Source organism: Gymnoscopelus braueri (assembly GCF_963280865.1).
Source record: "Gymnoscopelus braueri genome assembly, chromosome: 15".
Taxonomy (NCBI): domain Eukaryota; kingdom Metazoa; phylum Chordata; class Actinopteri; order Myctophiformes; family Myctophidae; genus Gymnoscopelus; species Gymnoscopelus braueri.
In genome coordinates this window covers 38,473,035-38,485,837 of record NC_137620.1, presented here as the reverse complement: position 1 = coordinate 38,485,837, position 12,803 = coordinate 38,473,035, and the positions used below count along the sequence as shown (strand labels likewise).

Here is a 12,803-nt window from a genome sequence, read left to right as displayed (position 1 = left end):
AACCTCGCACTGCGAGGCGTTGTGAGCTTGTAGATCGGCTATTTTCACAATGTTTGCCTATTTCTTACGTAATATTTGACAATTTGGCCAATTTGGTAAGGTCTTAAAAGTCATTAAATTGTAACTTTAGAAATGTGCAGACACACTGTATTGTATACACATATACTGTATGCTGGTTTGTTTACTGTTGAGTGAGAAAACAATGCTGCACATTAAGCTAATGATCTGGGGACCCTCCAAAACTACTTGGGGACCCTCCCGATCCCCAGTTTGGGAACCCTAGATGCCTTAGATGTAACCACAAACCAAATTGTGTCACCCAATCTCCTACGAGATAGTTTCTCAAGCTGAATTCACACCGGCAGCTGCAGCAGCCGCCTGTAGTGCGGACGTTCATAAAATACAATAAGCTGGGCGTGTTGGAGGTTATGAGTGACACCCTCGTAAATAAGTGAGAAATGTGCTACAGTAAGAGCTTTGCTGGTCCGAGTGGATCAAAGCGAACAGCTGTGCCCGCCTGGGTAGCTCACAGACAGGGAGGAGGATACACTCAGTCCTCATCTCTCACAGCTTGTTTGTAAACTATTTATACGTTTTAGGTAAGGAATAGGCCATGTAGTTGCCCAATCTTAATTAATTTCTACAACTGCAAATTCTTTGTTGTTGTTGTAACTTCCATACAGTTCTTTTTCTGTGGTCATGTATGTTCAGAGCACAAAGCGCTACTGATTGGCTTGCCGCTCTGTCGTGAAGTGTCAGAGTTGGACTTCTCTCAACTTTGACGCTTTGCTTTTGTTTTGCTTTCAGCTGTCACCCCTCCCTATAGCCAATGCATTAAACCTCAACGATTTATTAGAACACGGGCAGCGAAAGTCCACTGCCTCCTGTGAATACAGTCATGGTGTAATAATGTGGCGGACTTATCCCTCACTGTGAACGTCGAGTTCGTGGGCCGTTTTCATCAGAGAAACCATCTCTTTGGTCTTGGTGGCAGCAGCCCTGAACCGGCCCAGTCCTGAAGCCACCTTAGGACTGTGTTTCCTGGGAGCAGCGTGCGCCATCAGCTGGTCCAAGTACTGGGCCAGGTCATCTGATTCTGGAGGGATGGAGGGATGGTGGGAGAGAGAAGAGAGAGAGAGAATATGAGAAACGTACAGTAAGGCCACCTCACTACATCCCTCTCCTAGGCAGGGTTGGACCAGCTGAACGTAACTTCAGTCGTTAAGTTAGTAAGTAAGTCCCTACTACAGGCTTAGTAGCTACTAGTTAGTTTGTAACTAGTGAGTTACTAAATTATGTTGCACCACAACTATTTATGGCATAACTCAGCTAGTAGTGCGTAGACTGTTCGTAATGTAATGTCACATAAAATGACATTTGAATCATCTAATCCAATGAATACTGATTTCATCTGTAAACTACTTCTTAATGACTGAACCCAAAGAACAGAGGCACTCGATTCACTTAAATTCTTTAATGACGAGGTTCAAACAAACTACTAACTTTTCGACACATACCACGTTGAAGTCTAAACAATCCGTGGTGTGCTCACACAGGGCTAGTGCAACCCAGTGCACTTGCCCTACACACTTTTGTGGATGTGTCTTTCTTGGAAAACCATCATACATAATGGATGTTATATAAAGTTACCTCTTTAAGAGGGTTGACAAGGATGGGGTTGTTTGTTTGATTCAATAATTCATGAATTCATTGATGTACTCAAAGCGGTCTACCATTATAAGTAGATGTCAGTGCTGCTTCGGGGCTTGCGTAAATATTTAGTTATTACTTAGCGATACTTTAAATATTTATGCCATTAAGTAGTTTATTTATGCTATAACTAGGCTATGTTTGAACTTAGTGAGAGGTGGCATTCAACTGGCATAAGGGGTTTGTCTACAACTATAGTTAAATAGCACCCATCCATATCCTTCCTTTCATCCATCCATCCATCCACCTCTCTTACCGTCGTCAAACCGTATTTCAGGCATGTTAGTCGGGGAAAAGTCACCAATACTGGAATCTTCATCCTCGCCGTGGTGGTGGCTGGAAGAGGACCTGCTATCCAGGAAGCTGAGGTGAGCGAAACAGGAAGTGGTCAGGAACTCTGACAGCTTCCCCGTCTGGATCCTGGGGAGAGAAGCGGTTGAAGAAGACAAATAAGGCATGAATGAAGAAGAAAGACATTATGAAACATAATTTAAAAAAAATCTCTGAAACAAAAGCTTTTTGTTAATCTGTAAATTTTTTAGCAAAGATCATGCATAATCAAATACCTGATTTATTTTATTTATTATACAGCATTGCTGTTATACAAGTTATCTAGTATGTATGTAGTATGCATGTCTATCCCCTCAACAGTAGACCAATCACAGCTTATGCTGCTACACGCATGATGTCATGAAACTAACCACTTTTGACTGTGAATGCCTGAAAAGCGGGTTACGCAAAAGTGGAACTTATGAAGGGTGTCAAAGTTGGGTCCCAGCTGAAAGTCTATGCATCTTAACACACCATTATTGTTGTTGTGAAGAACCTTTGTTCTTATTGGTGAAGTATTTATAAAGAAGATCTCTATTTGGTCAAATGCAGCATAGACCATCACCACAATAGGGCAAGAACACCAGCAGACAGCCTGTAGAGTGATTGTGATTTGTGCTGCACACATAGTAACTTACCATAATAAATAGGTAACGTTTGGGCAGGCCACAGCGTCATTAGACTCTATGTCTGGTTTAACTGATGTTATTAACAGTCCATATTATTGTCTGAGAATAAACCTCACCTCGCTCCTCCAAAGTATCCATCCTGGAGTTTCTGTGGCCAAGACTGCAGGGTCCAGATCTGAATGGTCCTCCGCTGGTATGCACACACAATCAAAAACTCATCAATTGACTCAATTAATTTGTAAGCGTTTTAACTTACTAATCGACTATTGAAAAAGAAGTGACATGAATCTGTGTGTGTGTGTGTGTGTGTGTGTGTGTGTGTGTGTGTGTGTGTGTGTGTGTGTGTGCATATACGTGTGTGTGTGTGTGTGTGTGTGTGTGTGTGTGTGTGTGTGTGTGTGTGTGTGTGTGTGTGTGTGTGTGTGTGTGTGTGTGTGTGTGTGTGTGTGTGTGTACTCACTCAGCATGGTCTGTGATATGGGGAAGGTGACGGTGGGTCGTCCAGTCAACCTCCATCTTGATGACAGGTAGGACAGATCTGTCCTCAGCATCTCAACGATCATCCTGTTGTCCAACGCCAAGTAGAACTGATGGTGATCTATGAACTGAACACAAGTACAATTGCTGGTGATTGATTAGACAGGCAAGGAACGGTTGTTCCATTTTGGTATGTATAGAATAGAATGTATAGCATTGTATCATAATGCTATATTTTAATATCCTAAATTCCCCCCAAAAAAGTTTGTAAAAGTGTGTTTTTTTTTATCATATCTTTGTTGTCCCTGTTAACTGTTGTTACCAGTTGTAAAGATCGTGGATTTGTGAGATGAACAGCACAGCTGATTGTGTGGGTGTTCTCAAGGCAAAAATGGTCCTGGTGGCATCGACCCTATTGTCACCTGACTGGCTGCTGGGTCATGCTCTAGTCTACGGGTTTAGAGTAGTCTAATAAATACAACCACGTTGGCTGACCTTTGCTGGATGGAAGGAATGGAATGCCAGCCCACACAGCAACATGTGACCAGGCTGGTGCTCAGCATGAGGAGGAGGTACAAGGCTACTGAGGCTCCAGACTATTGTTTGTTCAATGGATAAAGCGTCACATTGCCAATATGTTTACTCCTTCTTATTGATAGGGAGTTGGTTGTTCTGTTGAGTACAGATGATGGCGACTTTGTTTACCTGTGGTGTGAACGCGAACACATTGTTTCTGATCATGTAGAACTTGGCGGTTCCCAGAACTCCCATTCTCCTGTAGGGCCGACCTGTCAGACCCAGCCTCTGGTTACGACCTGAGGAGAGAGACAGATTGAGTCATTGATTGATCAATCACTCACTCACTCACTCACTCACTCACTCACTAGATCAATCAATCTTTATTGTCACATCAAGGTTACAAGGTAAAAGCGGGTGAAATTATTGCTTGTGCAGGCTCTCACTATTGCAGTTAACCCATTAAGACTGGGAACGCATCTGTGTCATTTTATAGATTTCTTTGGCTATTAAAAAATAGCAGATATACAAGCTCATATGAGCTTGTAGATCTGCTATTTTTGGAAAAATCGTGAACATTTTTGCAAATCTTTGAATATATATATATATAACTATTTTTTTAAACTAAAATATTTGCTTCTGGGGATTCTACAAATGTCTTCTAAATCCTAATAGTTTTTGGAAAAAACTTATTTTGCTATAATCAGTGGTTCTCAAACTTTTTCATGTCAAGGACCCCCAAAATGAAATGTATTTGGCCGCAGACCCCCATCTCAAAATATGTTGTTCCAGGGACCCTCCAGAAGCAAAGATTTGAGTTAAAAAATATATATATATATTCAAAGATTTGCCCCAAAAAATCTAAAATAGCAGATCTACTAATAGTCAAAGAAATCTAAAATGACACAGATGCGTTCCCGGTCTAAGATAATGTAAAAGTAGGGTTAGAGAGAATAAAAATATAGTGGAAAGAACACGTACAGTGCATGCAGGAAGGGATGGAGAGATGGAGGGTGGGGCGAAGGACAAAGAGAAGGAGGGATGGGGAGAAGGAAGACAGTTTACCATAGAAATTCAAAGCAGAAAGGTGCTGGTACAGTAGCAAAAACAAAAAAAAGTCTAAATAAATTTAAGTTGACACAAATAATTGCGCTTAACGATTTAATTGTGTTTTGGCATTGAACATTGGAACGTATGAATACAATTTAAATTTCTGTTTTGTTTTTTAGGCTTGTAATCACAATTTTCACAGGGCAGTTATGACAAATAACTTAAACAACATACAAATAAATTAGTGATATATCTAATAAAAATAGTGGGAATAGCTGGGTAAGCTTGTAGATCTACTATTTCTGCTATTTTTGGAAAATGTTTTGAAACGGTATGAACATTTTTCAACATGGAGACGATGATGCGATTATGTAATAATTGTGACAGGCAGGCCTCCTAAAGACACATAGAAACAGTTCCAGGTTTTTACCCAGCCTGGCGTAGATGTGGCTCAGGACTTTGGAAGGCTGGACGTGTATAGAGTGGATGTCAGCTACCGTCTCCACCTCGATGCCGTTCTGCAACAGCAGCTCTTTGATCTCCTCATTCTCGGCCAGGATGGACACTGCACAGACAGAGATGGAACTTGTTAGGCGCGCGCGCGCGCACACACACACACACACACACACACACACACACACACACACACACACACACACACACACACACACACACACACACACACACACACACACACACACACACACACACACACACACACACACACACACACACACACACACACACACACACACGTTGGTGAAACTGGTACCTATTATGTCCCTAAAATGACATGCATGTTTGCATTTAGTCAACCCACCCTTCATAAATAAAAAGTTAATAATGTTCGACACAATAGGCTATTTAAACATTCTATCTTTCATTGCCAGAAATAATTACTTAAACCGTCGTGCCTGTGTGGTTTCAGCCCCCTGGACATAGTATACATTATTACTTGATTTAATAGTAGCCTAAATGTTAATCTGAGAACCAAATTAGACCAAGAGGTAGAGAGAAGAAAGGAGAGAATGTGTGAAAAACTGAGGAAGAGAGTCATGAGAAAGAGAGAAAACCTATTGTGTGAAAAAGAGAGGAAGAGATAGGTGTTATTACCGAGAAAGAAAGAAAAGAGAAAAACAATGAGCGTGAGAAAACAGGAAGTCCCCCCACCCCACACACACACACACACACACACACACACACACACATAGGTTCATACATACATATTGTTGCATACTGACTTTGTGCAAAGAGTCTTTCAAACTATTCAGCTTAGTCACTAGCAGAGTTATTATAGTTTTACAATACTCATTACTTTAAGATTTTTATTTCGTTTTTTTAGTTTTTAGTTTGATTTCAGTCTAGTTTTATTTGTAGGAATTGATCAGTTTTAGTTCAGTTTCTTTTTAGTTTGAGGCTTATTTTTTACTTTTTCAGGTATGTGAGGAAAGCCTTGGTTTATAGAAGCTGAATAATGTAGGATGAAATTACATCAAATATGATGGTGGACAAAGTAAAACCGAAGATCATTTTACACGCAATTCAATTTCATTTCAGTTTAAGAGCACAGCAGTGACGACGTAGAAATGTCAGAACATTTCTGAAAATCGTAGGATAAATAGAGACTGGTTTGGATTGGTTAAAGCTGCAATCCATAAGATTCATGGCCTACCCGGGATATGAACCCAGATCCCCCGTGTGAGCACCAAAATGTCTCTTTAGCTATAAGGGAGAGCCTGTTTGGGAAGTTAAAACATGTTCCTTTGACATATATGCAATAGCTCTTTACAACCAGTAGGTGTCCTACAGGATCTAAACGTATCAATGGAAGGGATAGTTATGTTAGGTTCAGTGGTGGAAATTAACTAAGTAGATTTACTTAAGTACTGTACTTAAATACAATTTTGAGGTATTTGTACTTGAGTATTTCCTATTTTCGATACTTTTACTTCTACTCCACTACATCTCAGAGGCAAATATTGTACTTTTACTCCAATACAATTATTTGAAAACTTTAGTTACTAGTTACTTTGTAGATTTAGATTATTATTACAAAACATACATTACCCACTTCAGCCCTATATACATTTCGACCATTTGAAAATAGCCGATCTACAAGCTGACAATGCGTCGTGATGCGACGCATTGTGAGCTTGTAGATCTGCTATTTTCAAAAGATTGTATACATTTTGAACTTGGGACATTCTGCATAATGAGTACTTTTACTTTTAGTACTTTAAGTACATTTTGATACCAATACTTTTGTACTTTTACTCAAGTAAATTTTGAATACCTAACTTTTACTTGTAACAGAGCATTTCTACATTGCAATATTGATACTTTTACTTTAGTAAAAAAATTAAGTACTTTTTCTACCACTGGTTATGCTAGTTATACTGTATCAACACACCCGACCATATAGATTTGTAAAAATATTGGTACTTTGTATCTACTAAGTAGATAGTAGATAAGTAAGTGTTTCGAGCATCAGCTCTTCATCAAACAAAGGAGATCTTTTGAAACTGGTGGTAATACATTGTTATGGGAGCATTTTAGAGTGTGCAAACTTTAACATTTTATTTTCACTGATGTAATTATCATTCAGTAATCTACAGCTGCATCTGAGGGTGCGCCCGTAGAGGGACTTTGGCTCTCTGCCAGGCATTCTTGCGGCAGACAACCATCAAAATCTATGACGGAGCCGTTGAACTGTTTTAGCAGCTTAAGCCCTATTTTATACTTTGCTGTATGATGTGTCGTGTAATAGATCAGCTTATTTTAGCTACTTTTAGAAACTTTTGGCCTGTAATGACATGCCCAAAATAGAGAACGCTAGGTTGAAAGTGGTTAAAACATGTGTAGACATGCCCACCCACCCTGTACGACAACATCAGGCTTGGGGATGGTGGAGAATCTCCTGTTCAGTGGGTCGATCTCTCCAGGGGCAAGGAAACCCTGTAGCACAGGAAGAGAGGTTGAACGTTGAAAAACATTAGCTGGTTACTACAACAACAGAGAATCTTGTATTCAACCTCTGGAGTTATCACAACAACATTTTATTACATCAGATGATGAATTACATTAACATGTATTATTCCTCCAGATGCATTGTGTTAACAATCATACTATCAGCTATCATCAGATTTTAAAACCTTGTAATGACAGAATTTGTGCCTCATTTATACTAGAAGCATAATTTTTTATCTGCTTTGTTTTCACTTTTTATGTTCAGCATCTGGAGTTAAAGCTGATGTATGACTTGTGCTACATAAATAAAGATTGATTGATTGATCTGATTGATTTTTTAAAACATGTACAGTTAACAATAAAAATGATACGCCCGCACACTGCCAACCTGCACGGTACAGGAGCTAAATGTATAAAAGAAGCAACGTTTCGGTCTGAGGAAGGTCATCTGTGCCCGAAACGTTGCTTCTTTAATACATTTTGCACCTGTAACGTGCAGGTTGGCAGTGTGCAGCTGTATTATTTTTATTGTTGATGTGCTCTTGTTTGCCTATGCACCTGCTTTTAAGTTTTACTCTAGGTGTGCGTAAGTTTCTTAAACAAAACATGTATGGTTAACTGGTATGCTGAGCATGAATGTACTTTTTCAGCAACGTCCTGCACAGTCACACACAGAAAATATATTGATTGACTGACTGACTGACTGACTATGTTTCAGGTTTCAGTGTAACAGGACTGATATGTGATTCCTCACCTCAGACAGGAGGTTTCCCAGAACGTACAGAGACTGGCCCCATTTCAGAGGACACTTCCCCATAGGAATCCTCTCCACAGTGTGAGGATTCATGTACTCCTCCTCCACCTGAAAACACCAAACACAGGAGGAATATGGTTATATGGGCACCGGTAGAGATCACATGACAATGAAAGTGACATAGAAGCATTGTTATGTGATTTTGTTAGGATTACATTAAGATTTCATCTGTTATTTAGCCACAAGATCATCTTATGGCAGTTTTAGCATATTTTAGTGTGAAAAGACATTTGGCTTTGAAAACACTGCAGAACCCTCAAAATGTCACTATAAAAACAACTTATCTTATCAGCTAGATAACAAGCTATAATCTAGAATAACAAGATTTTAAAGCCTGATTTATACTTAGTTGAGCTCTGGTGTTGCACGGCAAAAATAGCCAATCTACAAGATCACAACATTTCACACTGCAACGGGTTGTGAGCTTGTAGAACTAAATCTTGCGTTAACGTTCTGACCTTGTCAGCAGGGACACTGTAGAGTTCTGGTACCAGCCTTATTCCATCCTTCTGTTTGATCAGGATGCCTTCCAGAGCCTCCTGGTACTCTTGTACCTGTGTGGGCAGGAAATATTCAACATAAAAGCATGTTAAATACAATATCATACATGCCTGAAGAGAAAGATAAAAAAGGGACAAGTTTATAACACACATTTTTTTTCATCTTCACAGCACACACACACACACACACACACACACACACACACACACACACACACACACACACACACACACACACACACACACACACACACACACACACACACACACACACACACACACACACACACACACACACACACACACACACACACACACACACACACACACGTTCAGGGCTGTTGATGAAGATTCCATCCAGTATGAGGTACGTCCAGAACAGAGGCCACTCACACTCAATGTTCTCAAACAGTTTGAGCTCTGCAGACTCATAGTACAGACGGTTAGGGTCCTGGGAGGGAGGGAGATAAAGAGATAAAGAATGGACAGTAGAGGCATGAGAGAGAGACAGGCAGAGGGGAAAAAAGAGAAAATGGGAGACTAACACATACAGAGTGTGTGTCTGTGTGTGTGTGTGTGTGTGTGTGTGTGTGTGTGTGTGTGTGTGTGTGTGTGTGTGTGTGTGTGTGTGGGCAAGACTTGCATGAGGGAGAGAGTCAGACCAGTACAAACCTGTGTGTGTGTGTGTGTGTGTGTGTGTGTGTGTGTGTGTGTGTGTGTGTGTGTGTGTGTGTGTGTGTGTGTGTGTGTGTGTGTGTGTGTGTGTGTGTGTGTGTGTGTGTGTGTGTGTGGCAAGACTTGCATGAGAGAGAGAGACCAGTACAAACCTGCTCTACCGCAGCCGCTTCACAGAGGAAGCAACCTTGCATCCATTTCCTGTTTCCACAGGCCTACACTTTTGTTGTGCTTTACGTTTTTTTTTTTTTTTAAATCAACTTTAGCTGCTCGTTTTAAATCCAAAATGGTTTTAGTTTCTGAACGTAAACGTTTTTCAACAGCAGACAGATTTCTCCTCTCACAGAGCTACTTGCTCTGTTAAGCCAAAACCCTCATCCCTCGCTCAAAGAAAATAGTCAGGGGATATTAGCAGAAAGATTTCCAATCTTGGAATAAATTCCTTACCAAAAAAAATCTTCACCAATGTGTTTGTAAAGTTGTCTAGTAACACATCTCACAAAGACTGAAATTCAGTTTCCCTAGGAGAATTTTTGACAGCTGCTGAAAGTTGGGGTACCCACCATTTCCCTGCATTTCCATGCAGGGCAAAAAAAATCTAATTTTAATTCTGTTTTAAGTAGCATGTGAGGGGTCAAACTAGGGTGTTTTTATGATTCTGAATCCATTGCAAGCATTTGTTTTGCACCAAAACCACTCTTTGGGCTAAAAACGGCCATAGCCATCCTTGTCCAGGTATACTTTTTGTGTAAAAAGCCCATTGAGATTGGGCTGTTTTTAGCCCAAGGAGTGGTTTTGGTGCAAAACAAATGCTTGCAATGGATTCAGAATCATAAAAACACCCTAGTTTGACCCCTCACATGCTACTTAAAACAGAATTAAAATTAGATTTTTTTTTGCCCTGCATGGAAATGCAGGGAAATGGTGGGTACCCCAACTTTCAGCAGCTGTCAAAAAGTCTCCTAGGGAAACTGAATTTCAGTCTTTGTGAGATGTGTTACTAGACACCTTTACAAACACATTGGTGAAGATTTGTTTTGGTAAGGAATTTATTCCAAGATTGGAAATCTTTCTGCTAATATCCCCCGACTAAAAACAGGTCCCAGGTCCTAGTACAGACAGTACAAACAGATCCATTAAAGAAACTAGCACCTTGCTTAAAAGCACACCTAAACGGTACAGTAGCCGTTCTCATTCAATTACTACTGGCTGATTAGCTACTCACACAAAATCACAGACTAAGTCCAGTTCCATTAGTTCTGCCACTGTGCATTCACAAGAAGTCCTCAAATGACCTGAACGCTGGTCAATGAGATGCTTTGTAGCAGGTTCTGTAAATACATCTGATACCTTTTATCACCATTTGAGACGTGCTGCATATTGGACTGTGAGTGTTGTGTTACATAACTTTTTTTCCCCCCTTGTAACTGTCACCAAGTGATTGCTCAGGGGAGAAACATTGGATCTGTGCATGAAATATAAAGCGTCTCGAGACAACTTCAACATTTTTGGTCTTTAAGGTCTGATAGGTTAATAGAATAAAATTCTAAAACTCTATTCACAGTCAGCACACTTGAAGTTTCACTGTCAATTGACATCACATGGTATGAGAATGTTGTAAACCACCTGAACATACACAATCACAGTGTTGAGCATGGATGGAACATGTTGTGTTGTTTACCTCTTTAGGAGTTTTGTGTCCGTCTCTGAGAAACCTGCAGCAGCCGTACCGACCCTGAACAGACAGAAAGAAAAACAGAGGACAGGGCTTTAACTATTAGACTGTTGCAACTGTCTGTCAACTGAAAACATCAATTTACAATTACAAAATTGTAATTGCATAAAGCAGACGCTCTATTCCATATTATACAGTGTAAGATCAGAGTACATGGCATGAACCGCAGTAAAAAGAAATTACATGGTAAATGGTCATGTAAATAGAGTGCAAAGAAAGCAATTAATTAAATAGGATACCAGGTAAACATCAAACCTAAACACTGTTATCACTAAATAACATTCTTAATATTTGTGGACAATCTAAATAATATATACAGTACAACATGTGCACAAGTAACCAACAAAGTACATGTACTGAATACAGTAACTAGCATCTATCAAAAATAGGCAACAAGAAGTGATACAAGATGACAATGAGTCAATACTGACAGAACAATACATTGAAGGGTTGGCAAATTATATTCCGTTTCATTCTGAGCAGCACAGCAGCAGAATGGTAGGAGCGAGATAGTGAGCAAGTGAATTTCACAGCTTTGGCATCAATCTGTAAGATTCATGCCAAATGTCTCCCTGAAATTTCTACCACTGAGGAAATAGCTGCTTGCTCAGGAGAAATATTGCCTGACCTTTGGGCATTAACACTTGTCAACCAGCAGGTGTCCCATCTCATGTCACTGTACTGACCTGTAGCTTGGAGATGATCTCCTCTTTAGTGATGTTGACCAGGTTGAGGTCCTCCACAGCGAAGGCAGGGTAGGAGATGATGGCCAACACACCTGCATCCACTTCCTTAGATATGGACGCCTTGGGCAGCATGGAGGTCAGGATGGACTGAAAGACCGGAAGGAGAGAGAGAGAGACTTTTTTTTTTTTTACATTTTATCCAATACTTAAGACTCTCTCTTGATTCGTAGAAGATGATGCACACCAGAATATAAACATATGTTTTTTTTGTTTTAATGTATTATGAATGGGTGGATAAGTGCATGTGGCAGTATGTCATGAGTGTGTGCGTGTGCGTGTGTGTGTGTGTGTGTGTGTGTGTGTGTGTGTGTGTGTGTGTGTGTCATGGAAACTGATTCTTGTGAATCAGATTCAAACCACATTCCTAAGTGGTTTGAAATGCAATTTAAATCTGATCTCTAAAGATGTGTCTCCGTCTGGACACTCGGACACTGAGGCCTGATTTATAGTTTGTCATTCGACAAAAGTAGCGGCTCCACAAGTTCACCACGCGATCGACATCGTCGTACTACAGTGCAGTGTACATGAAGCATTACACAGCAACCAGTGCAGATTAATCCGATCTGATCCCTTGCAAATAGCAGTGTGGGCATGAAGAGAAGATTTGAGAAACATGCATTGGCGTGCAGTCTGAACAGAGCGTGAGAAGTGATG

At 40.2% G+C, this 12,803-nt stretch overlaps 1 pseudogene across 1 annotated transcript in view; it reads right to left on the bottom strand.

Moving 5' to 3' along the window:
* The window catches only part of LOC308101179 (phosphorylase b kinase regulatory subunit alpha, skeletal muscle isoform-like), a 33,858-nt pseudogene that overhangs the window by 10,502 nt on the left and 10,553 nt on the right, over positions 1-12,803 (bottom strand). Inside the window, exons 8-18 of the transcript XR_013934994.1 lie at positions 12,090-12,236; positions 11,350-11,403; positions 8,952-9,047; positions 8,434-8,541; positions 7,589-7,667; positions 5,143-5,277; positions 3,852-3,961; positions 3,130-3,274; positions 2,786-2,859; positions 1,967-2,130; positions 932-1,096 (exon numbers count right to left, since the gene is read on the bottom strand). The product of XR_013934994.1 is annotated as a phosphorylase b kinase regulatory subunit alpha, skeletal muscle isoform-like (transcript). The remainder of the gene's footprint in view (positions 1-931; positions 1,097-1,966; positions 2,131-2,785; positions 2,860-3,129; positions 3,275-3,851; positions 3,962-5,142; positions 5,278-7,588; positions 7,668-8,433; positions 8,542-8,951; positions 9,048-11,349; positions 11,404-12,089; positions 12,237-12,803) is intronic.